The sequence below is a fragment of the Linepithema humile genome, chromosome 4 (assembly GCF_040581485.1).
Source record: "Linepithema humile isolate Giens D197 chromosome 4, Lhum_UNIL_v1.0, whole genome shotgun sequence".
NCBI classification, from domain to species: domain Eukaryota; kingdom Metazoa; phylum Arthropoda; class Insecta; order Hymenoptera; family Formicidae; genus Linepithema; species Linepithema humile.
The window spans coordinates 26,803,205-26,822,600 of record NC_090131.1 but is presented as its reverse complement, the minus strand read 5'-3'; the positions used below and the strand labels follow the sequence as shown (position 1 = coordinate 26,822,600).

General features: G+C 36.0%; 1 protein-coding gene and 1 long non-coding RNA gene across 5 annotated transcripts in view; one reads left to right on the top strand and one right to left on the bottom strand.

The window, feature by feature from the left end:
* The window catches only part of Treh (Trehalase), a 43,367-nt gene that overhangs the window by 2,478 nt on the left and 21,493 nt on the right, over nt 1-19,396 (top strand). The window contains exon 1 of one of the 4 annotated variants that reach the window (XM_067353029.1): nt 1,247-1,883. The exons of 1 other annotated variant lie outside the window; for it this stretch is intronic. The gene's annotated coding sequence lies outside the window, so the exon portion shown is untranslated. Of the gene's footprint in view, nt 1-1,246; nt 1,884-4,039; nt 4,369-19,396 lie in introns of those variants that run through there. 2 more of the 4 variants (XM_067353027.1, XM_067353030.1) reach the window with 2 other exon arrangements.
* Nucleotides 18,100-19,134, bottom strand: LOC136999326 (uncharacterized). The gene is made up of 3 exons (XR_010889695.1): nt 18,797-19,134; nt 18,515-18,727; nt 18,100-18,187 (listed from the first exon to the last, which is right to left on the bottom strand). It is a non-coding gene; the product is annotated as an uncharacterized lncRNA (long non-coding RNA).

The window sequence follows — 19,396 nt, the reverse complement described above, 5'->3', positions numbered from 1 at the left end:
AATTTATAGCAAATTTCATTATCTCAAGTATTAATTACTGAATATTAATATTATTTATCTCTATTTAATTTTTTTTTAATTTTTTATAGGATTGAGTATAATATTTTTAAAATCTCTTCTTTTTACATTAAAAAATTTATTATTGGAAAATACACGTGGAATAATGATATCAAATCGTTCAGTATGTCACAGCTGTTCTTGTTTTTACACGTTTAGTTGAGCGCATTTATGATAAATTCGTGAGTGATAACTAAGTATCTCAGACACGTGCGTTACCCAGGATGTCCACGATGCATTCGGGTTGCACGTGTTGTATAATGTTGCTATGTGAGCAGTTTTTTTTCTCAATTGTTTACATATTTTTAAAAATGCGCATGCATAGCGCATTGTGTAACAATTTATATTTAGCTTGGTTACTTGATCTTCTGTTTACTTAAAACGCATGTGTGAAGTACACGTGTATAAAGTTTCGTGCTGTTTTTTGTGTATGATATTGCTGCACAATAAATACGTATGATATAATATTTCATGCTACATTTATTTTGTGCTTAATCAATTTTTTAAATCTATTGATTTATTTAAAAAATATTAGATCATTCATTTGTGGGCTTATTTCGAGTATCTCTGCTATTCCGAATATTGACCATTACTTTCCTTATTAGTCCATTATTATCTCAATATGAACGATCCGATATCTCATGTTAATGCGGCGTTCATTCTGTGATTAATGTTGCTATGTGAGCAATTTTTTTTTTCTCAATTGCTTAAATATTTTCAAAAATACACTTACATTGCGCATTGTGCAACAATTTATATTTAGCTCGGTCATTCGATTATTTGTTAATTGCACGTATGTGTGAAGTATGCGTGAATAAAGCGATAGCAGCTCGCAAATACGAAGGTCGAAATTCGCCTGCGACACGGAAATCGGACGGTGCCCTCGTCACGAGAACGAACGGTGTTCCGCCTGTTCGCCCGTTAATTGCAATAGCACGATTACAATCCGATCGCCAATCACATCTCGTGTCGCGGCTAATCTATTTTTCCCTCGTTAAACAAACCGGACATAGATGCACGTAACTAACATGCTAACTCGACGTGTTTCGCGACGAAGCTACGCCGGGGATCGCGCGCGGCCGCCACTTCGATTGGCGCCTTAACGAAGCGGTAAAAGATATTCGCAGTCACGCGGTAATTGCCGTGCGCCACCGGCGATTATAAAACTCGATTGATGTTCCAGCGACAGTCAGTTAGCCATCGAACGTCGGTACGTCGACATCTCTCCGTAAGTTTGCACGTGTCGCCCAAGCATAACACGACGCGTTATCTTCGAATTAAATTTCACGCGTCCGCACGTTTCCTCGCATTTCTTTGCGATCACACGCTGACACACCTCCGCGTTACCGTACACCGGTTCCCGAAACTACGTTCAGTTCTCGGGAAGTCGCACTTGTGTCACGCGCGAAGAAATTATTACGTGAAAAATGATTGAGATAAGAATGTAAAGTTTTTATATTCGAGATTCACGTTCCTTCTCGCGTGATTTGTAAGAGGAAAGAAAATCGGAGACTTTTTCGTTGAAATAGTGCATTGTGCGCTCTGAATTTCTCAAACACTTGCAGTGAACGAAGTGCATTTAATTTCCGGCTGTATAGATGAAGTTTTGTGGACTCTGTGTCCAATTTTGTGCTCGACACGAAGAAACAATCATTTCCGAAGCTACAACGTTGACAAACGAGTACGTGAACTTTATTTCGTTCGAATCAAATCGAAGCAGTGAAGAAATTTATTTCCACTGACCTACGCATCATTATCTTGCTTGCACGCGTGTGCATCGTCGCGGTTAAGGACGCAGCGGAAAGCACTTGAAGGCTACTCGTATGGTATGTACAAGGTTCTTGTTTGATTTACCAAGCGCGAATATCGTGATTTATCTGCCGGAAGTGATATTAGTTGACCTTGTTTTGCGATGTTTCGTCTGCAAAAAGAAGTTTGATTATTTTCTTATACAGCGTTTTAATTATCGCTGATAATTAATGGCTAGCGCGTTCAAGTTTGCAATCTAGACGGCCAGACGAGTCGGGTTCGTGTAAGAACACAATCCCATTGCCATTGTTAATGAACGGTATTTTTAAAACAGTCCCCGTAGGAATGCAGTTAGGACACAATTTTATGAACGCAGGCCTTGTCTTCCTTTCACTCAGACAAAAATGTGTGCTCAAATTTTTACAATTTCTGTGTCTTTTGTAAAAACACCACTCTCGATTTATCAGTTTTGGATTATTCACGTACAGAACTCGGAGAAAGTCACGTAGACCATACATTGAACTTTGAACATTTTAGAAAAATTAACAGTATTATTTCCTCAAGATATAATTAAAAAGTATATTTATTTATTTTAAAAAATTATTAAGAATATATGTCTGAAAATAATAATAGAAAAATATTTCTATTTCTGTCTAAATTTATATTTGTATACTGTGTAATAATTTCCAACGAAGTTGTAGAATGATTGTATTACGCACGAATGTAATTTTATTATCTGTATATCGTATCTCTACGGTTAACTGCGTGATATGCGATAATATTTGCTTGCTAATTGACGATTTTGACAGAAAAACTCCGATATAATTAACACGCTTACAGTGGGCTTGTCAATAAAATAATTCATACGAGTTTTTCGAAGACTAAAACATGATAGAATCGCTGCGCGTTTAAGTCGATATATAATGTCGAGGATAATGGCGAATCGGACGTGGAAAAAACCTGAAGGTGGAAGTCCCCTCGTTTCTTTAATGCGCGGAAAGAATGAATGATCCAAACACGTGCTATAATATTTCGCGCTTCTTCATCGAGCTCCGCTTGATTTCGCGGTAACCATACGTTTATCCAGCGGTTGACCGTGATACACGCATACATCTTCAGGGATAAACCAGTTCATTCCGGGTTGTCGTCGTTATGTATACATTCGCGGGTGATATCCGATCGCGTTTGCTCGCACCAAGGACTGAATTAGCGTTAGGAAATTTTCTCTGTCCTCAACGCTTCTCATCGATCTTTTTCGACAGATGTCTCGTCTAACTCCTTTTTTAACTTTAATTCCCTGCTATTTATTAATTAAAATATTAATTAACTTGTAATTAGCGATATTTCACTTTCTATCCTTAATTGATTAATATAAAAATTTTACAATTATCACATGATTTAATTAATCGTCATTTGATACTTTATTTTATTGCCTTTTTTTTCGAATTTCTTTTTTACACATAATTTCTCTTAAATTTCTTTAGGACACAAGCTTTCCCTTTTCTAGTCTTTTTTTTATTAATGGCAGTTTTGTTGCTCTAAATTGATTTATATTTCTTTGCGATTATAATTGTAATGACACATTTTTTTTAAACTAAATACCTATATAACATGCATATCTGAAGGACGTTCAGAAGATATCTCAAAGATATCGTATCTCTCAAAGATATCTTCAAAATGTCTTCTGGACGTCTTTTGGATATGCTATGTGGGTAGAAAGGTCTCTAAAGCATTCAATTTACGATTAAGGCTCATCCTGACGTTTTCAAAATCTAAAACAAAAAAGAAGAAGGTTTTTATTTTTTTATTAGACTTCTTGGAATCATTTGTTTTCTTCTATCTTTTGTTCGATCTCACAAGTACAGTTGACGCGCTTTCCCGCAGAGCATTGTCGACGACGTAACATATGTATCCTCCGAAAAGTGAAAAAGAGTTGGCAAATTGCGTTGATCGAGAATAAGAGAAAGATAGGACGGGGCTGACGAGGATAAGTGGGATCTTATGCAGTGCCGGAATCGAAAAGGCTCGTTGCAATTCCAATTTGTAGTCGAAGCGAAGTCTTTTTGGCACCGACAGGTAGAAATAATTTGAAAATATTCCATTAAAAAAAAAAAACCGTGTACGATTATATATATATTTTTCACGCGACAACGCAAGCCTGTGATACGTGACTGCGAGCGGTAATTTTGTCGGCTCATATGTAAACCCCGGCCCTGATTCGGCGAGCAAGAGAGGGAGACTGACTCGAGCCGACTCGTACGGAGGCTCTCTCGGATACTCGTGAGCAGTCACGTACGTAGCGCGGTACACCGAGCACCCATCGTGAAAAGATTCGCGATTTCCTCGTCCCTCCGCGAACGGGTCGATTCGGTTTTTGTCAGCGAGATTTGCACGCCGCGCGCTCACGCACGACGATCGATCGTTTCAGCTTTGCTAGCTTCGATCTCGTTCGCGACACCGCAGTGATAACCGCGGAGTGCGCCGATAGTGCGACCGTAAGAAAGTCAGTGAATTCCCCGCTCTCCCTTTTGCACAGTTCAGGCTCATCACGCGGGTGCGAAGGTACGTTGAATTATGAGAAATTATATTGCACGTTTCGAACATCGTGCGCTAGCACGTGCTCGAGACGATTCGCCGCTTTGCAAAGTCTTCGGAAACTCTCTTTCCACATGTCCGCTTCGTAGGTGTACGCGTGTATAGGTGTGTATATATGTATCCGCTGAGGTTTATTCCTTCGCGTGTTACATAATATCGCTAATAGCGCTAAATAAAATGCGTAATAATTAATAAGTGAAAAGTTAAACGAATCACTACGTCGAAATTAGTATCTTAGATTTATTACAAAACATATTTCGAGTTTAATTATGTGAAAAAATTAAAATACAATTATTAAATAATCAAAAATATATTTTTGAAAAAAAATTAAAACGCGAATTGAAAAAATATGCAGTTCTTATAAAATTTTCAAGTTTTGTATTTGATGAATACTACTTAATTTGGTTTGTATTTTTACTTTATAATTTTGTACTAAATTTTATTGTGAACTTAAAGCCCAAGTTTTGGCGTCCTAAATGCGCCAGGCGAGCATGTGTTCCTTAACTCGCGCGACAATTAAAGTTTAACAGAAAGTTTGATTTTTTCCGAAATGCAGCGACGATGCACTTCGTCACGGTGATTGGGATTGCACGGACGCGCATATTTTTAGATGCAAATGTCTGCTGTACAGTTCGCTATTATCGTTCGCTACGTATCGTTTTGCTAGGAATGAGGAACGCGAAGACCGAAATATTTATCATCGCAAAGATAGCTTTTGCATTTTGTCTATCGCAACGTCGCTGTCCCCTCCAAATCGATCGATTTGCATTTTACGTGCACGTCGAAGGACGCTTCGATATCATTGTCACCTAGTGTCCTTTTGCCGTCCGAATGCCATTAAGGAGGAGCGTCAACTCTCGGAAGTGTTAGGCGAAGGTTTCGCGCGATTTGCATTCACCGCGTGAAACCAGAAAAACGTGAATTGTTTTAATAACGTCGAAGCGATCTACATAATGTAAAACACTCGAGCGCACTTTTTATTCATAGATAATTTCTAATTGAACCTCTTTTATGACTAATCAATTTAGGTATATTAGCATCCGTGTCGCAATTATAAAGTGGAACTTCACCGTTCCTCGTGTCATGAATGCAGTGAACCAATTTAACGTTAGGCGCGAAACAATTCAATTCGTGCGAATGATGTTAATAACGTCACTGAGTAACCGTGAAACTCAACGCGAATGCGTTGTTGCACTGTTCAAATTAACGGCTCTCAAGTAATTTTGCGCGTTATTTTGTATTATATATGCTCGTCAAAGCTCATTTGTCCTCAATTATTTTTAATTTACTTGTAATAGAAAAATTAAGCTATAGTCAAATATCTCGTTTTAGTACTGTCACTATTTTTGATATACGAAAGGTGATTGGACTGGATTTATTTTAAAAAAAACTAGAAGACCTACAAATTTAAAACTTAATTCCTTTAAATAGTGAAATTGCATCTTTAAAAAGTAGTTCCCTTCCAAGGCTCCCACACTGCTTCCACTGTTCGAAACATTTTATAGTTATCTTTTGAGATAGTGAACAGCTTTGTCATATTTTTTATCTCTTCAATGTTTTGAAATCTTTTTATTTTTGAGTTGAATTTGATTTTTAGCCTTAGTTTGGGCCTTTTAATTTTGGGATCGTATCCATAAACCCACAATTTATCACCAGTTATGATTTAAAAAAATGCAAATTCGTTACTCAATTTTTTTTTATGTGACAAATGCGACGAAAGAAAACTATTATATAACAACTATTGCAGTTAATTCCAATGTGACGAATGCGATGAAAGAAAAAGGGTTATTAAATCTCAAATCTGAGAGTCTTGTAGTTTTTTAAAAATAAATCCAGTCCAGATATTTTTTGATCACATCTCGTATAAGTTTGTAATTAAGATTTTGTGATAACTAATCAACTTGAATGTGCGGCTTAAGATTTTGAAATAACTAGAAATCAGATACTAAGATCTTATTTAAAAAATAATGCACGCGTAATACATTGCTTCTTTCGAGGAATTGTAAAATGCAATATTTTATTAGATTTTTTTCTCGTTCACGGATTAATGAGAGTTTTTACGTATTCAGATATCAATGATTTGAATAATAAATATATTTCTAATTTATCTATTGATCAAGTCTTTTGCAAATACATCACATCAAGTGTGTTTTACTCTTTTTACTTTATTTATTATTTTTTATCTCTAGAAAACAGTTCTTATCGAGTTGAGAAAATCTGTATTAAAGCGATTAGGACAATTCCAAAACGTGCGATGTGAATGGAGCAGCTACGGTGACCGAAATTAACGGGGTTCTTTTGCTGAGCGAGTGTGTATTTCGCGTGTCACAATTGACACCATGCCAAAACTGATGTCGACCTAACTAAGTTACAGGGCCGAACGGGCGATATTATTAGACGGATTAGTGCGGCAACGTGTTTCCTAATATATCGCCGATGGACCGCGCACAGTTTTCGTTCGAGGAATTTCGCGTCAGTTCCACTCGTACGCTCGATTTTCATTCAGCGCGATTCGAGTAAACATGCAAAAATATAGTTTTAAATATCCATGCGCAACCTTTTTTTTTCATCGCCACGTGATTGATAACGCGCGCTTTTTATTTTTAGACTGTTTAGATCGCAAGACAACGTAGCTGCAGCATTCGTGTAAGCGCTGCATCAGCGAAAGCTGATACTGCTTTGTCTGCACGGCATTTACAAAAGTGCAGTCGCAAATCTCATTGGGCAATGCTTGTATAACGAACTTATGTCAATTATGAATAAATTATTCTCCACGCGGTGTTGACGTGTTTACCGAGAAACGTGATTTTTTAACGTGAGCAAAAAATAAATTGCTTTTTGGGATAAGTTGTTTAATTTCACATTTGTTTTTCGAGTTCCTCGTGAAGTTGCATCTTAATCATGTTTATCACGGTTTAATATTCACGAATTGATTTCGCAATCTCATGTCATCAGCATATTTTGTGGAATGAGCGTATAAAATGGAAATACACTAAACGAATGTGTCAATAATGAGAGGAAAATTTTGTACATTGACGTCTGAACACAAAATTCAAGTTTATCATTTGTATATCATTTGTTTGATAAACTTGCTTATTTTCAATCATTTTGTTTGCTCGAAGAATTTTGACTTTATTAAACAATATTTTATTATCCATACAATTTATTTAGATTTATATTTTCTGTTAATGTATGTTTTACATTTTTTATAATTAATGCAGTTTATAAATAGTCACGTTATCGAAGTGTCAGGCACAAATGTTTAGAATATTCTTTTTCAATCTAGCGACAATTAAATTTAACGCTACAGAACCACCAGATGATTCGACGGAGTCGATAATGCAATTCCCAAAAAATTTTCGTCATCCTCCAATAAATCTCCGATCCTGAATATTGCATTAAGTGACGCATTCTTGTTTATCACGCTAGTGTTAACATGATACGAAAGCGTATGTCGTCACAGCATGACGATATTGCGACGAGCGCAGAGTTCGCTCGAATAGTGTAATTGTTAGTTCAACGTCGAATCTCTCTCTCTCTTTCTCATGGAGAGAAAACAGCAGAAGAGGTACAAGGTACAAGACAAGCCTTCGTCGAGCTATTCCGTGGTTGGTCGGCGTGGTAGGTGTGATAGCGACACGATTCAGGATTGGTTTCCCGACCGGTCCGGCGAGAGGCTCGACTCAAGTGGTTCTCATGCGCGATAATTTTAGTGAATTCAACTGAATTGCTGCGTGTTAATTTTGATAGGATTTGAGACATCCGAAAATACTTGGCAATCTTATCGATTTTCATAAAAACCACCGTTTATTTACAAATTATTTTAGGACATTTAATTGTATTTTAATTTATTTATCATCGCATAGAGAAATTTATATAAAATATATTTTTTCTTTATTTATACTGTTTTTTTAGTTTAAATTGTGCGGAATTTATCAAACTCCACTACGCTACAAAATTTTCACAAGGCTATTAAAAAACTAATTAATGCCATCGTGCACGCTTTGACATAAAAGCGTTTCCATTACATTATGAAAGCGCGCAAATTAATATACTAAAGTAGATGATGATACTTTTTTAAAGGGCATTAAGTATATTGAAGCAATGAGCAAGCAATGCATTAAAAATATCAAGAGAATAATTTTTATATTGCACTTATATCCATTGAAATAAAAGCCATGTGCGCTGACTTTTAGTATGCACTGACGTATCCGACGTATTTCACTATCAGAAATCACATTGCTGGCATTAAATCGACTATTATCTTGCGTCATTGGAGACAATCATATTCCCTCCGTCATTATCGCAGGAAGAGAATCTCCGTTGAAATTGCGATGATTATCCAATCGTTTACGGAAATTTTGAATTCACGTTAAGAAAAATACGCAGTTTCGTTTGAATAAATTTTTCATTTAATCGAATCGGGTTTTTTTTTACATTAATTAATTATTTGATGATACATCAAGTAAAGAGTTAATATAATATTTTTTTGTAAATTAAATAAATTTTGAATTTAAACAAATAGTAAAATATTTATCACAAGAAATCTTAAAATATTTTTTTTATTTTTAATAATTTGATATTAAATTTTTTAATTTTTTTGATATTTAAGTTTTGCGATGTTTTCAAATTTTTACTTGGTCTAAAAGAATCCGTTGTTAGAATTAAGACGGCGTTGTGGAAAGGAATTGACGTTGGCGGCTAATTTAACAGTTACACTTTTGATCACGTAGAGCAGGCTCGATTGCAGCAACAATTGAAGCAATATACATGACTTTGACCGATTTACCAATAAAGCGTCCTGTAATGAGTAACACGCGAGCCGACATATCGCGACGAATCAGCCTGCTTATGCTTAATGACTTGATGACCCGCAACGTCACAACAAGAAAGTCACTGATTGGCTTGATTGATTGTCGGGCGAGGGGCTCGACCAAGTGTTCTCAACCTATACTACATTTACCAGAACTCGTAGCTTTTAATCGCTACTCGTTTACGTCCCGCAAATACTCACAAAAAAATGTCCGATGTCGTTTTAGATCGTGATGTCAACGATCAAATTTTAATACTCACGTCATCAACCATTTCTCGCATACTTTGTACTACACGTCGATGATGCAATGCTAAGTTTCGTGGACTTTGTTCCGCATTAACGTCAGATAAGCGCAAAGGCTTAATCATTCAACTGTTTATCACCTGTGTGAATTTATTATTATTTTAACCTTTGCCAGCTTACTTTCTACATATTCTATATATTGGCGAGAAAAACATGTATGGCGAAAAAAGAACATTTGCGCAAGAAAAAAATGCACTAGAATATAAATAAACAATTAAAATTTAGTTAGAAGTAATTTTCACAATTGTTAAAAATTTAATAAGAATTAATTTGTTTTTGAAACTAGTGTGATTATATTTATTAAGCATTTGTTTGAGATTACAGTAAATTTGAAAGAAGCCTTAAGCGTGAAGATAAGTAAAATGATATAGAGATTTCGAAAGCGCAGTATGAACTCGTAGTTGAAGATCCACGATCGATCGGAGATCATCGCGCGGAAAGTAGTTCTACTTTTACCTTTGCGACCTATATATTATATATATTATATATCCGCTCTGGCAGCGTTCCTATCGTTGCAGAATTATTGCATGTTTTACCAGCCAGGGCCGTGAGGAGACTTCATGTCGAATTGGCATTCGCGATTACTTTTACTAACGGTCTAATGACATGTGTACACGTGTATCTATTAAAGCTTCGTTATTAGCTAACGCTGAAAAATATCGAGAACATGTGTACTGAGACTTCAAAACTGCAAAAATAGCATGACAGTTACGATAATCATCTCCTATGTTCATTGATATATAGCTAAATAAAATATATTAAAAATTTCAGTTTAGAAAAAGTTGCTCACTAATTATTTACTTCAATAATTGCGCGCAAGCGATTGTACTTATTGAACATTTGAAGTAGTCAGTGTTTAGTCAACTTATAATTAATTAGTTAATATTTTGCAAGTATGACAACGCTCAACTTTTCATTAACACGTGTACATTTGTTATTTATCACATTTGTTTGTCATATTTTTCTGCGAATAGCGAAACAATAAATATTTCAGCTGTTAAACAACTCGCTGGAACGGGTATCTCTAAGTACTCGGGTTTTTTTTTAATGACTCAGAATTTCACAGAACAAAATGCGGATATTTTTTCAATCAGCATCCGTGCTCCTTAGCAGGAATGATTAAACGCAAAAAACCGAATATCCACGAACATTCGATTCACTGCGAATTATAAGTTTCTCACGTTTCTTCTGTCGCATACGTGTTGTTAACTACTTTGCTGTTATCAGCAGCTCTCAATCAGCAGAAATTAATCTTCGGTTTTTTTCTGGAAACGTGAAAGTTTTAACTTTTGTTCTCTATTTTTAAATCGCGTAAGAATAACAACTTTATTTTACAAAATTGGAATTTGCAGATGTGGTACAATGAAAATATGCGCACGCTAAAAATAGTTTCTACATTCCTCGATCTTTAAATCGTTATTAACTAGTTTGACCAGAGTATCGCGTAACGTCGCAAACGACGATCGCAATTAATCGTCATTGCTGAGAATTAAAGTTCGGTCTCTTCCGTCGCCCACGATCGCGAAATCAATTTTAATTGAGCTTGCACTGAGATATTCGTTCGCTGATTTTGCCGTGGGGTTCGCTCGCTATCTCACACGCGATTGGCGAACGTGCTCATTGACGTCATATTGTACAATGAAATAATTGCAGACTCGCATTCTCTATTGCGCCTTATTATTATGTCTCTCCCCTACAAATCGGTCAGCATTGATTGGGCTCATCGTGGTTATGGATAGCGATAAAAATTTTCCACGGTTTTAAACTTTAAGTGTCGCTTAACGAAGGCTTCTCTGAAATTTCAAAAACAATAAGCTACATTTATTAATTTTATTATAATATTAGCCATGAATTATTAGAGAAACGTGAATAAATTTATGCCAATATTGTGATTTATTATGCAATTATTGTTTAAAATCACAGGAAACTATGCGATGTTTATGAAATAATATATATATCAGCGATTACATTACATATTTATATAATTTATTACATGAAACATTGCAATTAACTTTTTTTTTCTTTTATTTTTTTGACATTTGATTATATTCCAAGTATTCTTGTCTAACATGTATATTTCCTGTCTTTAGAGATGCAAAACAATTATGTAAAAGATAAGATAAAAGTTTACACAATCGCTTTACGCGGTTTGCACTGCTATTTCAAAATGTATTTTTTATATATAAAACATGATTACTTATCGTCTGTTACTAATGGTCAATAGTACAAGGATATGTGTTCGTTCCCATTTTCATTCGATCGTCAATGCTATAACAAGTAGACTGCCTACACATGATTTCGCATGTACGCCAACTGTTTACTTTCGGATGTGCTCATTCGGACCTCACATGAGTCGCAAGGGCATACGTGCCGACGTGCACACATCCATTACTCTCATGAGAAATATTTTCGGAGATGCATAATGATTGATAAAAGTGTGCATAATTTTAAATAATAGAATGTCAGTTAGTATAAAGCTAATTAATGTTCTAGAAATCAATTTCTAGTTTCCTTGAATCAATTTTATGAAAATGAATTCGAGGAAAATCAATGTGTTTTTGTAACGCTTATATAACATTTTATATGCTCTCTTTATAATTTATAATTATTAACATAAATAGCTTTTATATTGATGAAAGATTAATGGAAAAATTTATAAGCATTTTTTAAATGTTTTTCTTAATTAAAAAATTACATATAACTTAATATATATTTTTTAAATGCCTTATTCTCATTTTCTTGATGACTCGATTTATGCAATACGAGTTTTTTTAACATACAATTTTTTTAAATATATTTTTTTATTTTGTCTGCAATGTAAAATGTAATGCAATGTAATGTAAAAATATTATCAATAATGCAATAGGTAATAATTCATGCATTTTTTTACCAACTGACGTACTGCCGTCTACTTTATCGACGATATTATGTAACACTTTGTTATCGATGTACATGCTCTTTTGTCACAAGTTTGCATCAGAAGATGGCAGTACTGCATCTATTTATGAATGAGTTTAAAAACCCTTTCCATTGTATATTGGACCACATGTGAGTCACGTGTTCGCAAACCACGTGCAAAAATACTTAATATTTAACATGACAATAAGTCATATCTAATTTTTTTCTGTATGACACAATTTTATCATTGACATATATATCATATTTAATAAATGCATCTTATAAATTTATAATTAACCTTTATTAAAATAATTTACTTTTTTTAAATTACATAGTTATACATTTTACTGTCGTATTTTCTTATCTTCCATAATTAACTTTACAGAAAAAGCAAACCGTAATAGTATTCTTTTATTATGTAAAATTGGCTATTTTGATCTATTCTACATTTTTAACATTACATATTTATTATTTTCATTATAGAAATACGATATTACGATTTTGACGTTTCAGAAATAAAACTTTATAACTCACAATAAAGGAAACACAATCACATATTACATAAGATAACATAGGAAGTCGCGATACATCGAGTATGACATTCGCTGTGAAATAAGAAAAACGCGAATCCAGTTTTCATCGACGCGATCGATTAAATAAAAGACGGATCCCTCGTGAGACGCGCGCATTGTCAATCGAACTTGAAAACGATCTACGATTCAGGAAGTACTTCTGTAAGGGATTAATTACTCAACCGGATTCATATTCGTCTCAGTGTCGCGAGATCTTTATCTTATTTGCTTTCGCGCGCGCGTTTTGTCGGTCTCGGTAAAACGATTCGCATAATTGGTCGCGCATTGCGTAATCGCAATTGCACTTGCTCGCCTCCTTCCCGCGTGTATACTTCTTCGATGCACGCCGGACGACAAGCCCGTCGTGCTTGACGACGTGTCATACAAATGGATTTCTGTGTTTCTGACTCGTAAGCGACTAACTCAACCGATGAGATCTCTCGAGTCTGTCTCGAATGTTCGCAACGGCGGATTCCCGTCGCGTTTTCCCATTCAATCCCGAAACCCGATGAATAGTTATATATTCCGCGCGGCTGCGTGATTTAGATGTATCGTTAATTAATGCGCATGAATACAAACGTTGGGAAATTGCAACGATGTTTGAACCTATGCAATTAATATTTAATCGACACACAAATTTTTATGATATTAATACATGCAGCAGGCATATCGTTTATCGATTAAAAAATGCATAGATTGTATTTAATGATCCTATTTATGTGGAAGTACGATGCACAGTCTATCATTATATGCAAAAAGCGCCGCAACACATGTTCGCGTCATTACATTGTTGAATATTAATTAATAATCCGTTTAATTTACAGTTCGCTTATTCCAATTGTCTGAAAATGTGTAAAATTTGCGGCATCGCGTAAAATATGCGATCCTCTTCGATAAGGAATGCGTGCAGTTTTTCTGGAGCGCATTTGCGCTACCTACAGCTAGACAGGTGCATAGTGGTGTTGAATGAATAACACATTCCTGAATTACCTAATGATCTAATGTCATTAAGTCGCGCGCGACAATTAATTCGCCGATGCTGTTTAGCCGTTTCACCGGTTACTATTGATAATTGGTCACAGCGACGACAAATAATTATTCGACCTTCTTCACAGCAGATTAAATTCGCCTCGTAACGTTCTCGAGTAAAGCAGGCGTGGCATTCCAGGAATATAATTAAATCTAATTTTTATGAATTCTCCTTCGATCGGGAAAATATATTTGAATATGAATTTATTAATAAACTGATAACAAAGAATAATATTTGTCTCATCACATTTTTTCAAGCTTGATTCATAAAACAAACATACGTCATATGTTTCTTTGGGTTTTGCTGCCACATTATTTTGCTATAACTCATGTCATGATGCTATGATGTCATTAATCGCTCTCGACGAAATTAGTCGAAACGTGAATAGTTTTGTTGGTTTTTTTCATGTACCTTCACGCGAAAACATCATTTAGATGTGTGACATGAGAGAAAAACAGGATTTTTACGTAAGCTCGTGTGCGTATATATGTGTAGATTGATGAGCATGATACATGCTATTCATTCTCGTACATGTTGACACAAGCTCAATATATGGTATCACGCATTTACAATTTTTTTGTTGGTTTTTTCCTAAGTCGGACTTATTAATATCTTTTGGGAAAGCAGGAGATGAATAAAAGGGAATTTGTGGTTTGATTTAATTATTATTGCAATTACAGTTAATATAAGAACTATTTATATATTAATTATTACTGCATTGATATCAATGCAAAAATATAAAATTTTTTTGAAGATTAAAAATTTGTGATACAAGATTTAGATTTTTTAATCACGCGTAATATCTTACGCGCGCTGTGTATAAAAGGATAAGTTTTTAAAGGAATTTTATCAGCCGATTTCGTTAGAAATTTGAAGAATTCACGAACGAATAAGAATCTGGAAAGGAAAAGAGAGAGGGAATCCGAGAGGAAAGAGGGTTTCCCGGAAAGAGATAAGTACGGGATGCACACAGCTGTTGTTATAGGCGTAAACATCGGCAATTCTAGCTCATCATACTCAAATATATTCATCATGCGTGAGAGCATTTGTCAACTAAGATTGTTTTGCGATTTTAATCAATTCGCGGTAGTGGACGAGTTTTGGAATGTTTTCATCTGCTATGGAAATTACTTCGTCGTACAGTATCACATCTATAATGCGCTTAAATGTTTTTAGGATAACGAATCTGTCCCCAATTCTCGATTAACACGATTCTCAAGAGCCGGTCGTGATATCTAGACTAATGACTTTTCCGATAAAATCTGGCAGAAGTATTTTGCGTACTCAATGTGACAACGATGTGTGCTTGTCTCTCGGTATCTTAAATCACTGAAAAACATCGCAATTGCGGCGGCAGATTAACACGATTCGGAAGCTACAATTCTGTCCCACCGACGCGCCGCTGCCATTCTCCACGCGGTGCTTTTTCACAAAAATAATAAATGATGAATTTTATTTTTCAATAAAATACCGACCGAACAGCATTGGCAGAAATGTACCATGTAACTTCTGATCGCGAGGGGACGAGACGATGAAAAAGACACGTGAAGATAATTGATTCGAGCAGCAATGATTCGAGCCTCGTGGCTCGGCCACGACACCCGCCGGCAGAAAACTATTCAGCATGGCCTCTTATTGCCACCAACCCTCTGCACACCGACCTATTTCAAGCTAAAAATAACGGTGGCCAATAGAATGATTGTCGCTGTCACTCGACCGCGGCGTGTCGCGGTTAATTGTAAGTGCGAAGGCGCCGTAACGCAATCTTTCGCACCACCTTTGGCTGCCTCTTGCGCGAATTTTACATCTCCTGCTCTACGAATTTTCGTTAAATAAAATGGGTAGAAAGTAGCATTATGAGCATTTATGATAAAATTACAATGATTTTTATTATATTGAATCTATTATATTATTTTTATGTTCTATTAATTTTATTCAGTTGCTTAAAATGTTTTTTTTTTCTTTTTGCATTACTCAGAATATATCACTCACTTAAAGTGTCGTAATATATTTTATCATATGACATAATGATTCATAAAGTTGGCAGCTTGCACTCACGAGTGAAATATTATGCACTGCTTGACAGAGAAATTATAACAAAACTGATCTCTCTTTCGATGTCTCATCAATCACAAATTGTTGATTTCACGCGAATCAATCTTCGTAAGCACTCAATAAATGTAAGCACTTCATAAACTCGAGACTCTCGACATATTTTATTACTCACTGGTAATTAGTACTTGGCGATAAGAGCAACGTTATCGACATCTTGTGCAAAACAGCAATTTCGACACTCGTATATCCGCACGAGTACTATATATTTATTTCACTGCGTTAAAATTTCCATCTTTTACAGATTCTCATTATTAGATTATCATTAACTTACAAAAATTTATTTTACTAATTTTATAAATATAGATCATATTATTGATATCTACTAATTACATATATTAACTGCTTCTAATTGACATCTGATGCTGAGCGATAATTTTCCATTATAATATGTTGATGTGCATGTCATCTATCTACGCGAGTTGAACCTTCAGCAGTTGAGTTTACAATAGCTTTCATAAAATTATTTTTAGGTCGTAACAGGAAAATCACAATTTCTACCGAGAATTGATTTAACTTTTACATTTGCTTGAATCGATTAAAGTCGGACACTCCGTGCGGAAATATTGCGGCATCTGATTGCGCTCGGCGCAAAACTAATTTCACAAAGCGTCGAGGGAAAGCGTTAAAAGAAAGTTTAAATACCCACGGCAATTAATCTCTCGCGGACTTCGCCGAAAGGATAGCTAAACCGAGGTTAATCGGTTAATGGCGTCGCGTGCCAGTAAGCTGGCTTTTCCGCGAAAAGCAGATTCCGATCGCTGACCAACGTATTAACCTTGTAATAAGTAACATTTTTCAATGAACGCGAATTTATTACGGAGAGACACGCGACAACGGTTTATTATGTCTAAATACGCGTGCAAAGATCACAAAGGATGGCTGTACGACAAAGAAAAAGTCTGTAGATAATATAACTTGCCTTTTTACGATTAGAAAAACACATGCATGAAAGATATGTTAATTGCTAATGTTATTGATGTCTCGCCTTGAAATCGTGTTTAGTAACGTGACAAAATAATTAAATACTTTTTAATTGCGTATTTGAAGTGTTTTCTTGATCCACGCGACATAATATAAGTTGCAAGTGTAAAAAATTATAATTTAGTCACATCAACGGTATTATTTATGAGAAAAAGTTTTGATTACGCATGATTAATTAATTGGACGTTTGTGATAAGGGTAAATGACTGTGCTTGTGCACTTAATATCACGTTAGTCCGCGGGTTCGCATGTATGACGCAACAAGAAGTCGCGTTACATGCCGCAGCCGCCGGAATCGGGTTTTTGCGGCGCGCAAAAATCTATAGCTCAATTGTAATTGACTGCAATGAAAGTTGAAGACAAAATTGTCTTCGGTTTAACAGGTTGGATATTTTAATCGTCTCGAGGGGCGAAAAGGAAAGAGCAGAATTACGCAAATCGGTGCGTTTCTTGGTCCAAAATTGTTGCGACATCGCGCACCCGCGAAGACACACGGTAACAGAAACGTGATTGTGATGTGCCAATCTCTCGAGGAGACTACGTACGTCACGAGATAGAAACGATAAGATTATTCTGGGATATTATTTCACGATGAACGGCGGGATAATTCTTTATCAAAATCAGATGCACGTAATCAGAAAAAGCAGTCTATATTCCACTTATATGAATATAATCTAATCAGTGAGAATACATTATGCACAATTTTTTTTATTTTATACAACAGCGCACTTTAAATTCCGCAGAGCAGTATTATTCATACACTTTATCTTCTTAGCCTTTATGTTTCGGATAATTTCCGTTGGACGGCGAATAATTAAACAAATGTTGAGCATATGCACATATGCATGCACCGCCATTTAGAATAATGCAACTATTCATCCGCAGAAACGTGAGTTGAAAGCTTATATGGTATGATTCAAAGTATTGTAAAAAGAATTATATAACATTGCTTGCGTAATAATACTTAAGCGATTGCCATGATTTCTGCTCGATACGATTATTATGTAAAAAAATATAAAGAAATATATGTAGCGAGACGGGAGAATTCCTGGTGTCTAATATTCAGCGCAGCGGCTGTAATAAAAATTGACAAATTATTTCGAGAAAGAATTCGCGTTGCAATATTCAATCTACTGATTTTATGCTATGTATTCTATCAGCGCGATTAATCTTCTTTCAGTATCTAGTTGACGTAACCTTGAGGCATGTTTTCGCTTACTATCAATGAACCGTAGCATACGCCCTACTTTTTACTTGCGCGAAACGAACGACCGTTTTACGATCATACCTTGGAAATATTTAGCAATACACTTTGTTTCGTCGAGAGAATTGCAAATTCTTGAAAAAGAAAACTCGCAATAACTCCGCAAAGTGGAACGATTTCTTAATTATTTCGGTTACCTTTAAACTCGACACTTGCTTCCGCAAATTATGCAGAAGTGAAGCTCTGAACGGTTTCATACGTGATACTTTCACTGTTTACGCCAGCAATCGACGTCATTGGCATTACCGTCCTCCATAGAGAAATTACCAATTTAGCAGAGACGTCAGAACTCGATGAACTTTTTGCGCTTGTGGATTTCGTTTTTTATATCTATTTCAACATTCTCCTGTCTGTAAAGGCAAGTTTCATAGTATTCTTGAGATAAAATGTTCACTTGATATATTAGGAATTATCTGAACCTGTGATTATGTTGCAGAGATTTGATCGCAAAAGGTGTGGCCGGTTGTTTTTTCTTATCTCTCTCTTCAAATTTCTGCATTAAAAACACTATTTATAATTAATATCAATATTGGTTTAATATTGGATTAGCAAAATATTCGTCCACATGCTTCGTCCAAGCCTCGCGCATGTTTTTATTTTTCTAATCTAATTCTGTCACCGGAAACATGTGTAGCTCGTGACTCGTTCTATCTCGGCGGGTGCTAGATTTCAATCTTCATCGCTGAAAATGCGATCTCTGAAAAATTTTGCGCGCGCGTGACACGTTCAAACCCCCCCTTTCTCCCCTCCCCGGTCATTGTCGCCCGACCATCTGCACGCAACGGATCCGTTTTCGTTCTGCGAGATGCACACAGCTCGGGATCAGACGCAGCATCAGCAGCGGCGGCTTCTTCGAGATCCGGATCTCCCTGCCGCGCCGCGCCGCGCCACACATCGCGCGCCGATGACGCGTTGGAATCGCGGCGCGGGGTGTGTGTCGCGCGTCGACAAATCGGTTCGGTCGCCACACCGTGCCCGTCCAATAAGCAGCCAAGCAACCGGGGGCTCGGCTCGGCCAC